This window comes from Copidosoma floridanum, unplaced genomic scaffold (genome assembly GCF_036245765.1).
Source record: "Copidosoma floridanum isolate Cflo_tuat_1 unplaced genomic scaffold, Cflo_Japanese_pri ptg000008l, whole genome shotgun sequence".
Taxonomy (NCBI): Eukaryota; Metazoa; Arthropoda; class Insecta; order Hymenoptera; family Encyrtidae; genus Copidosoma; species Copidosoma floridanum.
In genome coordinates, this window is record NW_028321885.1 from 2,121,912 (window position 1) to 2,146,386 (window position 24,475).

Here is a 24,475-nt window from a genome sequence, read left to right on the forward strand (position 1 = left end):
GTTTTATTTTTTTTTAATTATAAAAATTTTTGTTCATAACTCCATTAAGTTATTCTTGAATTCTAACAATACTATATTGTAATTAGTCCTTACGCCTGCTATTATAATTATCAAAAACGTGTGAAACTCAAAATACTTAAGTTAGATCAATTGAAATGAGGCATAGAAAAAGTATCGTTTAAATTTTTCACTTCAATTGCACCAAAATGTCGAACATAAAAAAAACTTTTTAGTCGAATTTCTGATCGGAAAGTTCAATTTCTATGTATAAAACGATTTATATGCAATCAACATTACTTGTTAAAGTATGAAATCACGTGAATGTTAATTGAGAACTAAAATAATGATAGTTATATAAAGCGGCATAACTCTCAATTTAAGATAGATTATTAGATTCTTAGTAAAATCTTTTGCCTCCTACCTCAAAGCGAATGTGGAAAAAAACAATTTATTAATAGCATAGTCTGAGAAACGGTTCAATATTTGTTCTAGCCCTCTAGAGACATATTACGCCCCTTCCTTAATAACTATTAGATCTGTATAATTTGCTTACACATTTCTATACCATCTTTTAGGTAGTGCTGTATCAAGCTGGCTTTTATTTTATTCAATTCCCCATAGTTTTATAATTGCATTATTGAATATGTATAAAAGTGTGACGTGATATTTTCACCCCAAATCAAAAAACAGCCAGTAATTTTATAGAATATTTTAACCGTGGACCTTGATGGTAACCTTATTATTTATGAAAACCTAATAATCCTCTTTTCCTTTTTATAGAAATATGATTTCTCATTTAATAACACTATTTTGTCTTCAACCCAGATGATGTACAACATATAATAGTTATTTACGTAACAAGTATGGAAAAGACGATTTCCCGCACGAGTAGTGATTGACTCACACGAGTGCCGGAGTTGACGAGAACGAGTACCTATCACACGAGTGCGGGAAATCGTCCCGCACGAGTTGCGTACAAGTTTTTTCGCAATGTGTGAGGAAAATAAGTACAAAATAGGTTTGAATTTTGATTTCCAGTGTGTACCAAAATTTTTTCCGGTGTGTGGCAAAACCTTTTCCACACACCTTTTCCGCACACTGTGCGGCAAAAACCTTTGCCGCACACTTTTTCTACACACTGTGTGACAAAAACCTTTGCCAAACACCTTTTCCGCACACCTTTGTCGCACACTATGTGGGAAAATCGATCTTCCACACTAATACCAGTGCAGAAAACATCCATTTCCTGCACACTATTGCGAAAAAAAATGTATATTTAGTAAGACTTCTTTATAGTTATAAACTTGATGTGCATGTTATTTTAATACATATGTATGTATGTTTTTATATAATTTTTTTTTGTTACAAATTAGATTTAACAAACAACAGTAATGTAAAAATAATTTGTTTTCTGTTTAAGATGTTTTATAAAATAAATCAAAACGTAAAAATGGTATTCACGTTTAGTAATACAGTATTATTTAGTTTTTTTTTATAAAAGTAAATAGTATTAAACAATTATTTAAATTGATCTTACGATGTCATTAAAGAATATTAAAAAAATAATTTCAATGATCCTATACTTTCATGTATTGTTTAAATAAACTGTTCAATAGCATTACGTATACCTTAATACTTTCGCAAATGTAAGAAAATTCTACTTTTTTATCTACTTTCAATAAGTAAAGGTCAAAGATCTCTTTTTAAACAATATTTTCGATTTCTAAATGATCATCTCGTTATATTTAAATGTAAATTTCATTTTTTTTTGCATTTTGATACTACGATTTATAGTTGGTAAAGTTGACCATGCGAAAAAAGCGGTTTTTCTAAATAAACAGAAATGTTACTTTAACTTTGAGCTTGACATTTATTTATAGTCGCGGAAAACGCTTAAGCCCAAGAAGGTTATTTTCTGTATAAAATAAAAGGTAATGGTGGTGAATTAGAAAATGTTTTTTTAATCAAACGAATGTTAATATTACGTTTTAAAATACAAAATAGTGTTTAAGTAGATGATAATTCAATACTTTCTGATACAACCATGCTTCAATTACTATTTTTTTCAACTGAAAAATCTGTCTGAGATCTCTTTTCAAAAGAACTTATTTACCATCCAAATAAATGTTTGTATTGCATAAATTATTTAATGTTTTTTGACTATTTTTAAAGCTTTTTCTGGGATTATAGAAGCCTTGTCTCGTATGATTTTTTTTGTCATAATTTTTTTTATTTTTTTTTTATTCAAATTCTAAGAACAATCTTTCCATACTGCTTATGTCTAATAATAAGCAAAATGTTATTTAACTATTTATTTTTTAGAAGTGATATTGATGATATAACAAGCTATGTCAGACATCAAATCTTTTTTCTCGAGAAATAAAATAATAAATTAACGTTCTATGCAGAAATGTTTTTCCTAAGTTTACTGGGCTATTTAGAAAAAAATGTTATCTCTTCAATTACATATATGCTTTTAACAAGCGTAATTTGATCTTTATTAAATTAAACTTTATAGTACGAAGAACCATTTCTTGTCATGTTATTGATTTTTGTCATTGTCATTTATTGTCATTTTTGTTGATTTGGGCGAATTAAAATTTTTACATGATTTGTTTTCTAGTTACAGAAATTTTATTTTTATGTTACAGTTTTTAATTTTAGTATTTTTTTAATATTACTAGCAAATTTAAGAAATAAAGTACTTTACTAAAATTTAAAAACTGTGAGGTTGAGGCGCCGAGCACGCAAGGGCGCAGCCCACCAGTATATGTATTTTGTGTTGATAGAAACTTACGTATGTGGATAATTTCATGCATAGCAAAAAAATAATATTGCAGACTTAGAAAGAGTTGCGCAGACGGTCGCACAATATGACCATTAACATATATTATCTTAGGAGCACTTTAAATCTGCGTAATTTTTATGCCTTCAAGTTACATATACACTTCTAAATTTTTTTTTACCTTAAGATGGAATTCTATTTGGTATTAAAAGGAAAACGATTGAAAAAAAACAACTGAATGTATACATTCTAATATAAACTTCAAGAGATCTACACATTTAAATAGACCTATTAAAATTTACAAAAAATAAAACTTTAAACAGTACGTACAAAATGTGGAAAACGTTTTTTAAGGTCAGAAAATTTTCAAGCTACATATAAGAATTCACAATTTATAAACTTAAAGTGCCTCATTTTTTGAAAATGAATTATTTATAAATCGCATGGATCCTAAATTTTTTGATATTATTTCAAAATATTATTCAGAAAAAATTCACTATCATACAAGTTTAAGATTTTTTAAAAAATATCCAAAGTCCTCAGAGCATTCTTAAATTAATTAGTGCGATCAGAGTCACAAGTATTAAGTACTCAAGAAAACAAAAGTATTTTTTAAACCATGTAGCCCATCAAACTCAACTGTTTCAGTGATATAACCAATATACAATTAACCCCTTAACAATAAAACCGACCCAAAGGTTACCAGATTGTTTTTGTGAAAAAACTTTAATCAAAGAACAGTTATGTATATGACAAAAAATTAAGCATAATGGGTGGAGGTTGCTTGAGACATGCGTAGGTAAAGGACAATCATAAAGAACGATAGAGGAAAATTTCAAACAGCATATTTCCTTACGTTGAATCATTGAGAAAGACGTTCTTAAACTAGTTAAAGAATTTATTTTACAGTTAAAAATTTTGAACTTTTTTTTTCGTTAGCTTTTAATGTCCCCTTTACAAGAACTTTGCTTTCAAATAAACACGATGTTAGTTTCAGGGCAAGACTGTGATAAAGGTAACGATACCCGTACTGAAGGATTATTTTTTTTGTATTTTTAAACAATTTTTTTTTCATACCCTGAAGTCAAGAATAAAAAAGCTGACTTCAGATCTTAAGTTAAAATTTAAATATTTAAAATAGTAAATGTAATATAGTAGATCATAACTTTAAATTCAATAACTCGTACTAAAAATTTTTTTGTTTGTAATGTTGAATCCTAAAATAATATCTATAAAAATTGTTTTACTAAGTGCATTGTTTTCGCCCTATAAAATTTAAGAGTTACAAAATGGCATCTGAGATGAATATTACTCATTAAAATGCTAGAACGACGATACAACCATCTTTTCTTAACTAAATTGCTTTTTACTTACTTATTGGTCCATGACGTTTGTTTTGGAACCTAATGCACCAGTGTGTTGAGTAAGGTTGCATAATATTACCTTTGGGTTAGGAACTTAATACACGCAGTAAAATATTTTGCAGCAGAGTTTGTTCTGCAAAACCACAATGTCATGGTAAAAGTAAAAAGAAACTTTTTCACATGTGGTAAAATTACCATACGTTTAATAGACCTATGAGACTTGGGACTAATAAGTTTGGTATAAATATCAGACGTCAAATAGACTTATGAGACTTGCTCCTAATTGGTCTTGTATATCTAAAGAGAAATCCTAAGTAATGCTTACTAGACTCGTATCTAATATTTTTGTGAAGGTAGAATTGGGTGCTGAACTCGCTGTTGCCAGAATTCAAAGTTTTAGAACTAATATTTTAGGTACTAAAAACTTATTTCTCAGTCTTACACATTGCATGTTCAGATACTATTTGGAAAAAAATTAATTATTAGGAGTCTTCAATTTTATTTAGGAATCCACAAACCAATTTTTTTTTTTTTCATTTTACAAATACTTCTATCAACAGTACCATATAAGTTGTAATACATTATACACAAAATAATCCATTTTTTTTATTTTTCTTAATTGAATTCTTATGGTTTAATCTAAACGATATTTTTTAAAACTTTTATTTATTATTTCATTCTTCTTCTTACAAGTATTATAGTTTTAGATTTTAATACTTTTTTTTTCCTTACTCATATTCACTTTTATTTAATAAATCAGACTCCGTTAATAGTTGATCGTTAAGAAAATTAGCTTGATTCTATCTTTTGTGACATCAATGTATTTAAAACTACAGTAACTTTCTTGTTTACTTATTCTCTTTCCCTGTATTCAACATAAGAAACTTATACTTTCAACTTGGTGTTATTAACTTATTTTTTTTTATTTTATCTTCTTGTTTATGTATACTCACTATTATACTATTGATTAATAACTATCTTACATTAGGCTTTGTTAAATAATTAATCGTCATTTTTTAACTTCATTATCCAGTAAAAACTGGATGTTTGTAAATTTGGGTCTCACGCTCGTTGACGGGCCACGAGACTTGCAGACTGTCCAACTTTTCGCTTGTTTATAAGAGGAAGAAGAGAGAAAGTTGAATAGAATTAACGTGTTAACGTCACTTTTTTTCCTTTAGCAGCTTTGAGTACTGGGCGATTTTAATAACTGGGTTATTAGCTAGTATTAAATGTTAGTTTAAATAACTTAAGGTTCTCTTTCTGTTGGTTTCATATTTATTCATTATAAATTACGAGTACAAAAACACAGATAAGAGGAAAGACATCAAAGCAGTCTTCAACAAGTTACTTTAAAATTATTAATAAGTTTATACACACCATGAGTAGCAGCGGGCAACTAACCAAAGCGCTACGCGAAGAAATGCAGTTTGCGTGGAGTTTTAGTTAAAACTTCTTCGTCTTACATGCTATGGAGTCGGTACTTGTTGATTTTATGTGTTTAGACGTAGCGGCTTGCTAAAGTTGTCACTTAATACTTCCAAGAGCCACGAAGTACACAGTAAGCTTTGTTAGGTGACGACTTTTGTTCAGTATGACTCTTTTAAGGATCTTAAAATTTCATTTTCGTTAATCAGCACTTAACAGCCTCTTTATCTCAAAACTATCAGCATTCTTGGTAAATATGTATATTAAAACAACCTGAAATCACCTTTTTTTTCGTAAAATGATATTAGCCTTATTAGTAAAATTTTATTGGCAATAATCTTTATCATACATGTAATAAATCAATTAAATACATAATATGATGAAATAATTATAATAGGTTTGATAATAGTTATGTGAGTTAAAGTATCTTTATACTCTTCATACTCCCGTGCAACCGAAGGTTTAATTTTTTTTTTTAATTTTTACCTCTTGCCATTTGTCTTGTTACGCTGATGTGTTCTTATTTGTGTTATTTCTCAACATAAGTTTGCGTTAACATTAGAAATTAGTATTGTGCCCTGTTCTACAACACAGGTCATCGTGCCAGTCATATTTGACGACGCTGACATTCTTATTACATATATTGCATTTTATTTGTATACTAATTTGGATTGTACACAATATATGATGCAATTGTAAATCGCACTATTATACATGATTTTTTCATGGCGTATGTATTGTTATGCCTTGTTCTTGGTTGCATGCCCGCTTATTGTTGGCATACCGAACTCCATGACTTTGAAGCTCGTTATACGGACTAATGTTTGCTTCGTCAGTGAAATACATAGCAAATGCTATGCATCTTTCGTTGTTTGGAGTTTCATAAAACTAATATCGTTAAGTGGGCTAAAAGTCATCAGATATTTGATCCACTCGTCAGTCGTAATCACAACTGGTACTTTCATTATCAGACTTCGTGGTACAACTAGTGAAGTACTCGTTGTAATTGTGGTTGTTATTGTGTTGGCGATGGCATAAGAATCCTTTTGTTGGGTTGTAATGCAATTAACAACTATTTTTCACATCGCCTTAGCTTGATTTTCCGTACCATATTTAATATGAGCAGCTACATAGTTTTTCTCGTCTGGAGGTTTGTTGGAATAATAAATATCTTGTATACCGTATGGATATTCAAAAAATTCGGTCAGGTATTTTGTGTTATAAGGTTTTTGTATCAGGACATAAATTTTTCCATTTGTACGTTTTAGTTGTACAAAGTGAAGGATAAGTTTATTTTTATCTTCGTCACATGCCTTGATCACGGTATTCTTATCAAATCTAGACTGTAACAGCATAGGTAAAGACCTCTGAGGGTGTCTAGTACATGGTTTTGTAGCTTGTGCATGGAGCAACTGTTATAGTTATAGTTTGTTTATGTAACCTTCTATTATAAGGCTTAGGAAACGTCCACTAGCAATAGTGCCCATTATCTTGGCCATTTTATGTAATCTGTAAGTTTAAGTGTGATCGGTATTATACTGATAATTTATTGATACTGTTTATGTATATGTATGAGTACTACTGTATTGTATCTCGTGCTGTTAATAGTTTGAATAATTTATAGGTTATATGTGAAATGTAAATATAAAAAGAAAACTATTTTAAGGAAATGGTTTAATAATGGGGAAAGAAAATATATGGATGGATACAATTATTACTTATCATACTTTGTCTCAATATTTGCAAACTCACAATATAATGGAATAAATAATATTCATTCATGCTAAAGCTTAATAATAGAAATCTCAAAGCCTTAAAGTTTTTTTTTGTCTTTTACATGTAATGACATGCCTTTGATATCTCATCAACTCAACTTGTTGTTGACATTAATAATAAGTCTATTTCTTGTTTATTTTGTGTTTCGTACTCCTCTTAATTGGCTCAGCGTATCTTGTGCAATACTTGGGTTCATCGTTTTAAAACGCTAGAATAGCGCTTTCAGAATCCATGTATCTTACATATCCTGGAGATTATCTTCCTCGCCAGTCTCTCACGCATAACAATATTTTCATAACTAATAAATCACTATTGTAAATGGTAGTTATAGTTGATGTGTAAGATTATGTAAATCCGAAAGTATGTGCAATTCCTTGATGTTTTCTTTGTTCTCTTATTGTTTAATAACTTCATGTAGAGGATGATTTCCAATTAGTCAGGTCTGATGATGCAGCCTACAAGGAAAATAGTATTGAATTACTCTTGACTTATGAGGCTATTTTCAATTTTTGGAATGTATGGCATGGAAGAATCAAACGTTCTGTCTTTATCATAGGTCTAGTTTTGGATTATTTAGGTATTTTATAATTTCCTTTTGTTTCAACATAAGGTTTAGGTGGTTTGTGTTCCTTTGGTTCTTGTCTTATGATTACTCAGGGTTTTGCGTTCAGTGAATTGAAGGTGCGTTTATAAGTTTTTTTGAGACTCTACTTTTCATAGTCTTCTTGAAACAGCTTTTTTCTTTGCTAATAAGTATTGCTATAATAATAATAATTATAATTGCTCCAATAATATTATGTATTAAAATAAACAGAGAAGCTTAGTTTTCCTCCACCTTTTGGGCTCAAATTTTTTCCATATGATTCATTATGTTTTGTACATTAAATTCCTTATTTGTCTATACTTGTTCATTAAAGCTTAGTTTTCGAATCAATTAAATAGCGTCATAGCATAAGTGTCCTCTGTGTGTTTATGCAGTACAGTTAAGTTCAAGTTTATTTCTACTCGATAGGTATATTGTATTAAAGTGATGATCGTATGTTAACTAGTTAAGGTTAGTTTGTGTGTTTTTCCCCTATACTCATCATTTATTCGGAAAAGAACTGTGCAACTCTTTCTTGTCAATCTATTTTATTAGGACAAATATTGCTTAATTGTTTTTCATAAGGTGTTAAAAATAACCATAAATTATTCGCTGGTAAGTAAGTCGTTTGACTTTTTACTTTCTGTGTAAATATAATCTCGCAGTATTTAAATACTTCCGTTCCAGGTCATAATAGCGTAAGAATTTCACATTCGTTTATAGAGTAGGGTTCTTTTAACGGTTTCATAGCAGAACATGTATAACTATACACTGTTTTATAACATTGGTTAAATGTAACTTTGTTTAATCGTAAATACGAATTATGGTTTGCTGCTATATGGTTTTATGCAGGCAGATAAATTTTTTCTAGGTTGAGAAAGCAAGACTTAATGTAGTCTATGAAGTTTATGTGGAGTTTGATCGACGAGCGGCAAACGCAATATTACTATAGCTCTATTTTCTTGATGCACAACATCTCATTTGATTAGAGTGCTTATTTGACCAGCATAAAGATTTTTTATTGGTGCTACAAATTATAGATTGCTAGGTTCTTTACATCCTGGGCTACGGTTTGAAATATATTTAGTGAAAATAGCTTTGGATGTGCTTGACCTTTTTGTAAGTTGTGTAAGATGTCAATCAGTGCTTCATGGCAATGAATAATATGATCTAAGGTAGTTTCAGTTTTTCTAAAGTAAGTTGATAAATGTATCTAATATCTGTTGAAAGTAAGATCTTATCTTGAGCTCAATATAGCAATTCGTTTTAGGATATGCTCATGGCGTTTCGTACTGTTATGTAGTTCTTTGAACGCAGCTGCAAAAATATGGCTATTTTCTTTGTACAATTAAATGTAGTCAATTTGATTGGTATAAAAATTGTTGATGTAAGTGTTTATAATGTTAATATCATCTTCTGTGACTTAGCCAAAAAGTCCTTTAGCAATGCTAATAATTCCAAAAGGCGTCAGCTTTTTTTTTCGTATGCTGAGAGGTAGAATAATGTTATCTCCCGCATAGTGTCCCACAGTACTTAGAATGTTTAATAGTGTTGCTTTAAGTCTTTTTAATCACAGTAACTTTAAATTAAATAGGTGTATTTTCATATAGTTAGTACAATAAGGATAACCAAATTGTGTAATACAATAATGAAAGGTTTTATTTAATTCTTAAGCATCCATGTGTTCCAATATGAATTTACTAGTTTCCAGTCATATCACTATTTTCCGGTCAGCTCTTATAATTTTTGTAATACAGATTTGTTCACAGCACATGCCAATGGTAATTTCCAGTGATTCTACAATAAAGTTACCATAATTAGAATGGTTTAAATTTTTGAAACCTTCAAGCACTATTATTATTCAGATGGGCAGTATACTTTTCATCGTTTTTTTCTTTCTGAAAGACATGTTTAATATAATCCTTACAAGGATATTATTATAAGGAAACAAGTTTTGATATATCTATATATTTCCGTATAGTTTTACTATCGTTTTTCTATAGTCATGAATTATTTGCCTCTTAAGCTGGTTTTACTTTTATGAGTTCATAGCAATCAAATTCATACGAACCTACTTATTTTGTACCCAAACGTAATCTCCTTGTATAACATTAAGAGGCGCTAATTTTTTACTGTCTTTTGTTTTTGCTTATATTTTTACACTTATTTTTTGATTTTCTGCCGCAATTTGCAGTTCTTGAAGTCGCTTAATAAGATCTTGTAATTATAATGGATAGGCTCCTTACCTTTCGTTTTTTGATAATTTTAAGAGCAACCTTGCTACTTTCCTTATAACTAGTTTATAATGTGTAAAATTCCTTTCTGCATGAACAACCGTATTATATATGTAAAAGCTGCAAATTTCGCCAAATTGTCTCAACTATCATAAGTTTCAGAGTTAGATGTTATAAAGTTAGCTAAGACAGCATGACCTCGCTTTAGTGATCCATTTGTTTGAGGATGATATGCTGATGTAGTTAGATGATTGGTCTTTAGGGTTCTCATGAGTTGTTGCAATAAATTAGACATAAATGTAGCATGTCTATCTGATAAAATTGCTCTAGGTACACCGTAAACTAATGTTAGATTTTGTGCGAGTACATCGGCAAGCTTGCTTAATCTCAGATATGGTACACGGACTTATATAATGTACTTGGTTAAATTACGCTGTATGAATAGCAAATGAAAATTACTGTTCGGCGTCATCTTCAACTTATCGAAAGTATCAATAGAAGCTTTAATGAGTATTTGTGTAACTCCAAGGGGCTCTTATGTTTTTAACCGTTCAATCTTTTTTTCTTGATATTTACTGCATTGTCAAACGTAACTAAGAATATGATATCTCATGCCTGCCACAAGCCTGTTATGTAGTGTTTGTATTATTTCATTACGTTCTTGAATTTTTGGAAAATCAACTTTACTATAACAGACAGTAATTTGTATAGATTTTCATCCAAAGTTGTTAGTAGCATTTCTGTCATAAATCTCGGTTCTTATTTGTCTGTAAGATCTCCCCCTTATGAAATTTGGAAAGTCTTAAAATTTTGTCTCAATAATATTTTCCTGAGTGATTTAAAAAACTTTTGTAAGACTTTCTTAGGTTATCAAATCTGTAGGATTCTTACTAATCGTGATTGATAGTCTATTAAATCCTCCCTAAGGTGTTACTAAGATTTGGCTACCTTTGGTTTTTTTGATTTTTAATAATTAAAGTCCAGTGCACCTATCGATCTCAACGGTCTTGAAACAGATGTGAATGGTTGACAATCTTGGTTAATAAAATGAAATATGTAGCCTCTCTCGCATATAAGGCAGTTTTTAGTGGTTATTACATTGTTTACAAGCTCAGCTCTATTTGTGTTTTCATTATTTTTAGTACCACTACTACTACTACTAAGACCTACGTTCACTAACGTATGTATTGTACTTAAACTTACGGATGTATTTTCCTGAAGATGTGGGGTAATTGATAATTTTTAACTTATATATTTTCTTAAAATTTAATATTTTTTAATAGGGGTGAAAATCCCATTATACGTTTTGACATAGCTGCGATTTTTTTATCTCATACAGAATCATCAAAATTTTAATAAGTGTCCATTTTGGGTATATGTATATTATACCCATATATGTGTATAGGTATATGTACGTTACTGATGTTACGTCCAAACTTCTATGAGTAAAGGGCGAAACTTGTAGATTCTTTTTCCAAACAAATAAATTGAATTTCTCTTCATCAATTAGATAAAATAATGTGTCAATCAATAAGAATATTAAATCTTGAAATACTTTATACGATGAAGTAATTGGAATATTTTTGAACGAAGAAAGCAAATATAATTAATAACCAAGTTATATCTTGTTTGATGATTTAATTAATTTGGAAAAGCCAGAAATAGTTAATTTTACAAATAGTGTAAATAATAAAGTTTTGGATTCACATTTACAATGTTTATATAATTTATAGTTTCCCTAACTTAACTTACTTCGATGATAGTTGGTTAGCCTAGTCTATAGGCAAGTTTACAGTGGCCTGGTTTGATCGAGCTTTTCTCACACAACTTAGTCACTGAACTAAGTCTTCCATTTCCTTGAAATGCATGCTTCTAACACGTAGGTTGATCACCGAACTACTTCTGAAATACGGTTAAAAGGACTAAAATAACTCACTTTCCAACCTATTTAGTAACTTTGCAGCACTTGGTAAGAGAGAAAAGGCGAACATTGTGACGTTCAAAAAGTTTTTATACTCTTGCACTCGAGAATGATGCATCAGGTTGGTGATCGAAACGACCAACCAGAGCTTAACCTAATTCCTTTTTATTGACACAAGCACAGTCGTGGTGCAATAATTACGCAGTATCTGATGGTTAAAACTGCTGATCTGTTGGATTTTACATTAGGTACAACTTGCTGTTGAAATTGTGTATGATATTCCTTTGTGAACATACGCAGTCAAGAATACTGAGATTTTTGATTATTCACATTCTTGGATATACCACTGTAAACTTAAATTGTAAGAAGAGTGCTTTATAAAATTGTTGGAGGTTGCATGCGTAGTTTGAGTTTTGCAATGGTAGCTTGTTTCAAAAAAAGTAAATTGTATATCACGCGATTGCAGAAATAGGTGTACTGCTCGATGGTTCGAGATCACTGAGCTTTTGCTTTTTATAATTTAATAACGAAACTCCATGCTTCAAAGTAATAAATATGAAGTATATGACATGGAATGTTACACTGACACAATGTCTGTAGCAGCTTGGTTGGGTTCATAGTCATTATTAGACTTGCCTAAGCAATTCAGAGACTTGGGTTAAGTTTTTTGTTAACTTTTGCACTTTTTTATAAGTAATCGGATCAATACTACTTGTCGAAGTTTGCGGTTGGTCTTTAAAAATGTCGTTATTTGAATTCGCACCAAGTGAATTAAGTGTGACGAAGATAACAATATTTGTCGTATCTGAGTCTGAGTCAGTATTTGTATTTGAGTCTACTTCCATTTCAGTTAATTTTTGCCATAATCCACTTTGTCTAAGGTCATTTACTAGTGGTTGTGTATTTCTTCCTGACGTCTCTTCAGTATCAATCGGGTCGTTTTCAGTAAACATACTTTTTCTTGACGATGCACCAAGGGTAATTATATATGTGACTTGTAGTTATAGAATTTCTTTATGTTTAGAATAAGTAGGTTTTATTTTGGTGATTTTTATACTCGTACCGTTAGCATGTGATTTTGAGGCTACTGATTTCTCTCTTTCTTCATAAATTTGAGAATGGCTTAGCAATTTTAGAAAATTTTTTAATGAAATGTCTTAAGCATCTTATTAGCCCTATAAACTGTATTCAATTTTTCATAGTTTTTGGTTGAGGAGATTTTGTATTAGCTTGTATCTTTTGAGTGTCTGGTATAATTCCTCAATGACTTACTATATGTCCAAAAAATATTACTTCTTTTCGCAAAAATTCCACTTTATCTGGCTGGAATACCATATTCATTAATCTTAACTAGCTTAAAAGTAAACTTACTTCACGGTTGTGATCTACTAGATTTTTTGCATAAATAATATATTTTCTCAGTACGTTAACATTGACATATTTCGTAAATCTCTAATTGTAAGATCCATTAGTCATTGAAATGTGGCAGGTGCATTATGTAAGCTTCCAGGCATTCGTCTGTGTTGGTAATGTCCATAGTGCATCCTCAATGTGGCTTTATACTTATCATGTTCAGCATTAGTAATTTGTTGAAATTCACTTTATAATTAAAAAACTGAATAATATACGCATTCTTCCAGCTGCTCCATAACTTCTGTGACAGTAGGCAATACATATGCATCACCAGTTGTCTTTTTATCAAGTTCTTGGAAATGAGTTACTACCCTGCATCTTGGGTTTCCATGGCTATCAGGTTTATTTTTATCCATCCAGAGAAAATATATGGTGATGACAAGGAAATAATTGTTTCATCGTTGAGATTTTCGCTACGTGCTCTTCCAAAACTGTCCTGTGTACTGGTAGGTGACGATATTGCTTGGTGTTAGTAGGAATGTAATTTACGTAGGGATTTTATGAGTAACAAAATTAGTACTGGGTAAAGGGTCTCTTGTTAAAAAAAAGATTTTTGGATATCCGTGAATAAATAGAATAATTTGGTCTCGTCTCTCCACGTTTAAGAGAGCTGTACGCTTAAGTCCTCTTACGTCTCTTATTCTATCTTGTTTAATTTTGATAACTGGTCTCCGATATTTGCTACTAGTATCAGGGTCAAATTCAGATGCAAAGTATTTGAAAGGTAGAATTTCTCTTGAATCTATTTTAATCATAACAATATTTTTGTTACTGTTTATTGCTGTCATATTACGTTGACCATTATCACTTTTTACTCGTCCTTTACCTAAATACACGTTAATATGTCCTACGTTGGCTCATGGTTAGTATCCTTCAGTTAAACTGGTATTAATTAAATTATTTCTTACTATTTGACGTGTTTGAGCCTGACTTGTATAATAAGTTAATTTATTAGTATTATTTTGTTCCTTATTAAGGCAATGTGGTTTTACACTAAGAGTATTTCCATTATGTTCAATGGCATGAGGTTAGAGTGGATCTTGGTCGTCTAAGTAATTATTTTCACCGTATATGCCGCTTTTATCAATTTTATATAGTGGGCTTTGTAAAATAATCTTCTCTCTCTGATAAAATCAATCAGTCATATGAGTATCAAAAATGCATATCATCTTTTATGTATCCAAATTTTTTGTATTTAGGTATATTCGACTTTTAAGGCTGGCCTACGATGTATTCGTCATTAAATTTTTGTTTATGAATTTTGTCCCTAGGATACTCTGTTTCCTTGTTAGTATAAAGGATAATAGCTAAAATTTAATTTTTTTGCGCTTGTTTTAACAGTTTTATTGCTTTCTATTTTCTTAAAATGATTTTCAATTGCCTTATTTTTTCAAGAATTTTTTAAAAAAGAATGAAGTTCATTACGTCATAATTTAATAGTACAGCATAGTAATAATATAAAAATAAGGCTCGTTGTTCTTTAAAACGTTTGGACCTAATTGGCTGCCATTTTTGATGGAAAAATCGTTAGAGGACATATAAAAACTTGCAGGTTTTTCTTGAATAGTTACATATATGTAAGCCACAAATTTAAAGAGCTTAAATTTTGGATTGGTCGTTTTGAAGGTTTGCAGCAAAACAAATAAGATGCAGTAAAATAACTGTATTACAAAAAACAATATGTACATGTTAGCAAAGCTAAATAAAATATTACAATTAAACCGCACACTTTACACCAACCTGAATCAATATAATTGCCGATAGCAAAACCTCCTCTACAAAACTACAATCACAACAAATCATACGAGGCTCACAGCTTGGAGTTACATTACTCACTCACTGTCTCCTACCAGAACTACCAACAACAAAGCCAAGCTTAGCTACGCTCAAGCTTACATCCAGCCTTTTAAAACCGAGGGTACAACCCATCGGAATGAGGAACCAGTTTACTTGCATTAAAAAAATTTGACTCGTTCTTTTTAAACCTGCTATCTAACAAAAATATACTGTCTGAAATCTTATCTTTAATTTTAAATGGCCCAATTCTTATTGTATCCAATTTTCCCTTATTGAATCTATTACTACTTTGTACATAAACCAAATCTCCGATGTTATAATCTATTTTCCTAACATTTCTATCATAGTACTGTTTATTTTGCTCGTGAATTCTCCTAGATTTTTCAAAAGCTATCTTCATATTTTCGTTCAAATTTGACAAATTATTATCCTTAATATCATCAGGCGAAAAAGATTCATAAAATCCTGTCAACAAATAACTCGGTGCAAATCTCGTTGAACTATGAATGGTATTGTTGTAATTTTTAACACACTCCTCTGCAATCATTGGCCAAGACCTATTCCTATTTTCATAACTTTTACACCTTATTCTATTTACCAATGTTTTATTAGTTCTTTCATTTAAACCATTAGAAAATGCACAATCTACAGCTGTAAAAACCATGGTTATTTTTTCTTTTTTTAAAAACTGCTTAAACTGAGTTGAATTTATACCGGGATATTAATCAGCTAACAATACCTGTATATTACCCTCTATTTAAACCTTACTAGTCAAATTTATAAAATCTTTAGCTGTTTGAGTTTTTGAAGTCAAAATATAAACAAATCTTGTAAAGTGATCTATTGCTATATGCAAATATTTCTTAGTGCCTTTGAAGCCACCTATTGTGTCCAAAGACAAAATCTCAAAAGGTTCCCTTGCTGGACCAAGCTGCGATAAAGGTGCCCTAAAACAACATATTCTCGTCTTATTTTTAATACAAATTTCACAAGATTTGCAAATCCATTTCATGTGTTTATACATGTTTTTAAAATAAAATTTTTGTCCAAAAGTTAAAATCAACTGCTTTGTACCAATATATCCCTAATCTATATAAACATCCTTAACTAAAACTTTTTCAAAATCCCTAGTCAGCCAAATTTCTCTTTATTATTTAAAACCTTATAAATTATATTATCCTTGATTATACACTTATCATCCGCTTTCAACAATCTTTGATTCTCCTTAATATCCTCTAATTTTAATGAGTTTGATGTCCTAATCACCGAATCCTCTTCTAAATCCTCGCGAGCGTCCAACACCGGATTTCTGGACAAACAATCAGCCTTAATATTATCCTTTCCAGGGTTGTATACTATTTCAAAGTCAAACTGAAAAATATAATTAAAAATTTGTATCAATTCTTCATCCTTACTTTTTTAACATTCAAATTTTCCAGAGGTCTATGATCAGAAAGAATAATAAACCTCTTACCGATTAAATGATATTGCCAATACAATATCACTTATTCAATGGCTAAACATTCAATAAATATTGCTTTTTTATTCTTCTGGGCTGGAGTTAATTTCCTCGAAAAGAAAAATTCTGACTTTATCGATTTATCTTCCTGTGGCTGCTTTAAAATTGCTTCCACTTCCTCAATGCTTGTATTAGTGAAAATATAAATTGGAGCCTCTGGGTCAAATATTGCCAAAGCAGGAACTGAACACAAATAATCCCTTATCGATTCAAAACTCTTTTTACATTTTTCAGACCAAAAGAAAACAACCTCTTTTCTCAGTAAGTTCCTCAAGGGATCCAGCAAAACAACATGATTTAGTATAAATTCTAAATAAAAATTTACTTTGCCCAAAAACTGTCTTACCTGCTTCCTTGTTTGAGGCACAGGAAACTTCTCAATAGCCTCCACATTATCATTCATTGGCCTAATCATATTACCTCCAATTTCATGACCCAAATAAGTAATTCTCTCCTGAGCAAATTGGCACTTTTTCTTGTTCAATTTAAAATTCTGTTCTACTAATGCTTTTAATACCAGTTCAACATGAATCATATGTTCTTCGTAATTCTTAGAAAACACAAGAATATCATCCATGTAATTTACAGCAAATGAATCCAACTTATTATTTCTAGTTACTCCTGCCAAAATTCTCTGGAAGATCGCTGGCGCTGATTTTAATCCAAATGGTAAGCAATTCCACTGCCAGTGCCCGTGATGCGTAACAAAAGCCAACTTATATCTATCCTTTGTACGCACTGGGACTGACCAAAAAGCAGAATTAACATCCAACTTGGAAAAAACCTTACAACCTCTAGCACACACAGTCAAATCATCTATTTTCGGAAACGGTTGACTTTCAGTTACTACAATCCTATTCAACTCTTTAAAATCCATGCACAATCTTGATCTTTTTCCCTCTTCTTTCTTAAAGACCATAGTCACAGGAGCTGCATAAGGACTGCTTGACTCCTCTATCAAACCAGCTTCCAACAAATCATTCACCTGCCTTTCAATTTCCATTTTATCCTGGTATGAACATCTATAAAGCTTTTTAGAATCATACTTATTTTCAGTCAACTTCACCACAGCCTCATAACCCTTCACTATACCAATATTAAACTTAGATGTAGCAAAAACATGTTTCTTATTCTTCACAATTTCTTCTATCTTCATATTTCTATCTTCATGTCTAAACCCAACAAAAATTCACAATTTATAGCACCATCACTAACAATAAAAAATTAAAAATATTCCTCTAAATTACCAATTTTAATTTTTAACATAACTAATCCTTTAGTGTTCGCCAAACCTGCCACACCCTTTGAAATATTCCTCCCACTCATCACATTCTTAAAATTTAAATCCTTACTCAGAAATTTGTTGCCAACCAGTGACACATTTGATCCAGAGTCATATATACCCACTGCTGGACGTTCATTTGCCAATATTCTGATCTTAATGAGTGGGGGAACTATTTGTTTTTTGCCTGCTCGCTATTAGCTACCACTTCCTGAATCTCATTTTTATTAATTATTCGTATATTTTCATTCTTACTCTTTCTATCTATGGTATAACAAAAACTCTTCGCATGAAATCTATTTTTAAACCCTAATCTTTCACAAATCCTGCAAGATTTTTTTTCACTCAACTTTTTATTTACATTATTTTTTTTTCATCGTTTACCCTACCAAATTGTTTTAATTTAGACATCAAACATTTAATATTTACAATCGACTTTTTTTCTAATTTTTTTGCACAAAACTTGGTAGACTGATTACAATCACATTAATCTGAGTATTTACAGACGTACTCTCATCACTCTCCAACAACAACAACCTTTTTTTTTTTTAAAGCAAAATTGATTAAAGAACCCTTATAAAATTTATAGCCAATCGCATACGCAACATCTGTCCAGGACTGCACATTAAAAGTGTCAATGAAGGAATTATTTCACGCTTCCCAATTTATTATAGAATTTTGTCTAATAAATACAAAATACCAGTCCAATGCTGGTCCTTTCAAAAATAATCTTAAAAACTCAACATGTTTATTCTTATCCACTCCAATCCTGATACACTCCTGAACAAATAATGTTATCCACACTCCAGCATCCAAATTATCACCGTTAAACTTCTCAATCACAAATTCCTCTACCCCTATCTTTTTCGATTGATCAACATTCGGTTTATTAACAGTCACTTTATTATTTACATCAAAACTAGCCTCTTCCAGATATTCATGAAACAAAACAACATTACCTTCGCTATCTAAGTATATATCTTTAAGTTCGTTAGATAATGTCAACAACACATTACGATATTTACTTCTAATTTTCAAACTTTTAACGACATTTTTTACCACTGCCGTATCAAAAAGCCTAGCATGATGAGCACTAGTCTGCTTATCAACTGGAAACAAAAAACTCTCCTCTTGATCCTGCAGCTGAATCTTCTTCACCTTTACAATAGTACTCTTATTATCAGCTCCAGCCTCCAAAACAAACAAAAATTTTGCTTTCATCTCCATTATATTGATTTGTAAGCCACAAATTTAAAGAGCTTAAATTTTGGATTGGTCGTTCTGAAGGTTTGAAGCAAAACAAATAAGATGCAGTAAAATAACTGTATTATAAAAAACAATATGTACATAATAGCAAAGCTAAATAAAATATTGCAATCAAACCGCACACTTTACACCAACCTGAATCAATACAATTGTTAATAGCAAAATCTCCTCTACAAAACTACAATCACAACAAATCATACGAAACTCACAGCTCGGAATTACATTACTCACTCACTGTCTCCTACCAGAACTACCAACAACAAAGCCAAGCTTAGCTACGCTCAAGCTTACATATAAATATTGAGCGCGCGATGGCTCGGTCGGCTAGGTCGTGGATTGGCACGCGGGAGACCGTGGTTTAATTCCCGGCCAGTGCGACTTTTTCGGGCAAGTACCTCTGTGGTTTTTCACATGTGCTTTTTCACCACGCAATGCTCCTCGAGGAGGGTTTAGGCGACCTTCTAGCAGCAAAAATTGCCTAATTTACCCCTACCCCCCTCCCAGTAATGGGTGGCTTCCTTTATCCCTCTTCTCTTCCTTCTCCAAAGTGCTAAGTGCCCATATTAGTGCCCTTATTAAAAGGAGCCGGACGTAGAGCACTATAATATAAAAAAAAAAAAAAACACATAAATATTGTTTTTTTTATTAAAACTGGTTGGGATATAATTCCGGTGAGATTATTGATTTCAGTAGTCTCTATCGATAAATATAGGAGCCACTAATTTAATGAATCAGGTTTGTGGTAGTGCCATTATCAAGCATAAATGTAATAAAATGATTATTTTCTTCTGGAACTGAAAACTTTATGCTTGTTGGCATGTTGTCTGCACCAAGTCCCTGTCACGTACCAATGTGAGCGATTTTGCTTTTGTTGTAATATTTATCACCTGAGCCGTAGTCCTTGGTATTTAGTTCTGATTAAAACGCTGGAAGCTCACCTCTGTACAACGCTGGGGGGGAGCCACCAGCAAGTTTGAACGACATGGTGAATAATTGTCTTTTGGCTGTTGATGATTCTAAAAATTTTGCCTCTAATATTTAGAATTAAAAAATTGTTCGTTAAAATTGTTGTAATTACAACAATTATTATATTTGGGGTATCTATTAAGACTATTTGTCCAGCCTTGATAACCAGATTGGTTATTTCAAGAATGAAAATTTGAATTTTGTTGTGCACAATAACTATCAGGATTCTTATTGTTATATTAATTAAAATCATTATGCTAATTGTTATTATTATTTTCTTATTTTTCATGATATTGACTTCATTCAGTGTACCTAAATATTCCTTGAAAATTTGGATTATTATTGAATTGCTTATTAGGATTGTGATTCTGATCGTTAATTTTGTGTTCATTGAATAGTTTTATTTAATGCAACGAGGAAAATTGGTCAGAACATCTATTCTGCTGTTTATGTGAGTTATTTTAACTATTTTTGTGTCTGGGATTATACCCGCTCTTATTTAGCTCTTTAATCTCAATGCATAAACAAAGGCGTTGGCTAAGAAAACAAATTCTTTCGTATTTACCTGTTGGCTTATCGTAGGTGCTAGTCATTTTTTAAACATGTCTAGCACCATGCCTCTTATTCGCGTTATCATACGCACGTTGTACGCGTTGCTCTTATCTTCTATCAAAGCCTTTTCTGCACCGCTCAGCAGTAGGCTTGCATAATCAATATGATTGCCCACTGATTGCCCTGATCGTTGATGCACTTTCTTTACCTAATCTTGATGACAAGCAACAGTTTTTCCTGTTGCATATCTTTATCTTAAATGTATTATAAATGCCTCAAGGTCTTCGAAGTTTTGGCTGCTCATGCTTTTACGTGCAGCATCTCACAGATTGTGCAACACTGCTCTTTTATATAAATCTCTTCGATCGTCTCTAAACCAACGGATTCTATTTTAAATAACTTAAATACAGTCCTCTGTAGTCACTATCCTCAGAATAATTTTACCATTGAATGTAGGAATAGACTTAATTGACTTGATTGCATGTTGAAACGAGAAATTGGCATTAAGGGACTTCATCAATGCTTCAGCAACTGTTATATTAGTATCAGCTAAATGATCGTTTTCGTGGACCATTTTTTCTGTTTAATTATAAAGTTTGTGGTATAACTTAAGTGGTATGCGTGTTTATTCTTTTTTATTTATTTTTATACTATATTCTGTCTTATCTTTTTTTCTTTAGTTAGATATGACCACGTTTGAGAGAAAAATTTGTTTTGATAGTTTTATTATATTTTGCTTATTAATTTCAGAAAAATATATTTCATTCGGTTCTTGCCATACGTCATAGAAGACACAAAGAATAAAGAAATAATGAGATACATACATATAAAAATAATCCCGATAATCATGCATTTGACGTGCTACACATAATTGATTATGGATAATAGAGAAAAAGTAGATTTTATGTTTGGTCTTAATGCGTGTGTACAACCAATATAAAAAAATTTTTCCAGTTTGAATGCTTGTTCAGAAAATGCATGTATACGATAGTTGCTGTTTTTTTATAGATCTACGTTTGCAGACGGAACGATAAGTATACTATGTGTTATGTCCAGAAACTAAACTAAGAGAGTGGAATCAAGCGCGCAGAGAGTACACAACGCAGGAATTTTTAATATAACATGTGCGGCTATATATCTAAATTGCTAGGTGAGCGTCGTCTAGTGCGTGGTATATAATGAAAGGCTCTTTTTGCAGCTGAGAGAGAGTATTGACATATAACTTGTCACTTTTTCTTTTTTAGATTAGAAGGGTAAACGGTATTTTACGCTTAAACACTATATTAATTATTTTATTATATTTGTGTTATTGTGAGTAATTGTCTACTCATGCATTCATACGTTTCAGAAGTCTTTCATAAACTCTAAAATCTTTTTCTGGAAAACATATAATTGATCAAATCGTGTATTTAGTTGAATTTTAAAGTTATTGCATTTCTGATAAACGATGATTTCTGAATTCTAAGAATAATTTTTCTGAAGCGTACATACTATTTGCGTTTTGTATTTGTTATATTCTTGTAAATAAGTGTTTGGTTTATGAGAACTAAAGTAATGTTATAACTTGTTTTAAATCGATTTTTTTTTCTTCAAAAAATTTTCTCAGCTCGTAGTTTTTGTAAGTAAAGTTTCTTGCCACTTTTTTCGTGTTTTTTTTTACTTATCCGTGTTAAATAATTCATGTTTTGGTATTATTTGTACTTTAATTCCTTATATATCTTTCTACATTATATAGTTATCTAGGAAGAGCACTCTACACAACTCCCAACAGCCCCCCCCCCACATACCCCTATTCACCCCTCCCACAAAATAAGGTAAAAACTCGTCATTTTCTAGCTTATTTTAACACATCGCTCTTTTTTACAAGACCCCCCTTAAACCCCCCCTCTACAAACCCCCTACAGCCACCCCACAAATCCCCACAAATTTTTTCGTGACCCCCAGCCACCCCCACCCCCCCAATACTTTTGGGAAACCTGACAGAGATCATACAATCTTTCTCAAATTTTCATGTGTATATAGACGTATATGTGTCGTATATGGAATAATCTATTACTTTTAAATTGCTTCATTATTAAATAATTAAAAAAAAATGAATTATTCCATCGTTAAAAAAAAGTTTAAAGTTATGATTAAATTACAGGGGGTTGTTAAGCAAAGCGTTATTACAATTATATATGAAATTATAGAGTTAACTTTTATATCATATCGTTAACTGTGTAGTGTATTCCAAGCAACGTTTCACCATATAAAACCGTTTATATTAGTAGTTAAAAGATTATTTATTAATTTATGTCTTTCTCAAAGTCTTTCAATGAAAATATAATTTAATACATGATAGCAATAATATGTCATATTTATTTTTGTACTGTAAAAATGTTCATTTCTAAAAAACGTTAACTAATAAGAACAAGGTTTTTTTTTCAATAAACTATTTCTTCATCGATTTCTTCACATCGCTCAGGAGGCAAACAGATGGATTTTAATCATGCGAATAATTACAAACCGTTTTATTTAAACAACTAAGAGTCCCATAAGAAACCGATTTATATAAATTATATTTCAATTTACTAGTAAGTGTAAGGTTCTTGGTACTCTAAGTTTTTTTTTGTTAGCATTAATGATGTGAAAAATGTTAATTTTTATGTGAATATATTATATTATTTTGTATGTGTGGTAATGAAACCAGTACATACATAAATTTATATAACATTTATTTGATTATTAAAACGATTCGTAAATATTTCGCTTTATAATAATGTATCTTATAAGTCAACTTATGAAGCCCTATTAAATCACGAAGACTTAGGTCCATCTCTATTTATTTCAAATTATTATTGAAATTAGTTGAATAGATAAACACAATATACATTTATGGGATGTTTTATTAGGGAATAAATTTTGCCTATACATATACGAATACTTAAATTATGTCGTTATTAGTAGATACATTATAACTAATTATTAAAAATTTTTCCCAAACTGTATTTTTAGTATCTTAAATATTTTCTCTATCAATTAAAACAAAAATTTTGTTTTTGATTCTTGTATCTTGATAAAGCCACGTACAATTGACCGTAAGAAAATAAAAGTTTTTTAAAGAATATTTTCACATTATCAAAACTTTGACCTTGAGACTTTTTTTATAGTCATAGCAAATGCTACAACTAATGAAAATTGTTCTCTGTATAGAATAAAAAATAATGATAAAGTATTTTTGGTATCCAATGTAATTTTTGGAGTAAAAAATATTATTACCTTATTTTTCTCCCGTAGCTATTTCGCCTTTTACCTTATACTTCAACAATTTGGTAATTCGCAATCGTGTACCGTCGCATAAGCCATCTGATATAAAAAAAATCGAGTTAACGGTACTATTGTTCGTATTTTAAATTAATGTTCATGAAGTGGAAAGCTTTCACTTATATTATTTAACATTTCTACGGAAAGGATCATATAAATATAACTATCTAATTTATTAACACCCTTATAGATTGCATTATTTATGCTTTATACCGAATACAGCACGTGGATCTCATGGTATTTTCTTTATTATTTCCAGTCAAAGATGTAGGATGAAGTACATGCG

The 24,475-nt window shown here is 30.7% G+C and overlaps 1 protein-coding gene and 1 pseudogene across 1 annotated transcript in view; both read right to left on the minus strand.

Moving 5' to 3' along the window:
- The window catches only part of LOC106644555 (uncharacterized), a 101,268-nt gene that overhangs the window by 19,131 nt on the left and 57,662 nt on the right, over nt 1–24,475 (minus strand). The window lies entirely within an intron of this gene.
- On the minus strand, nt 18,546–19,329 carry LOC149375271 (uncharacterized; annotated as a pseudogene).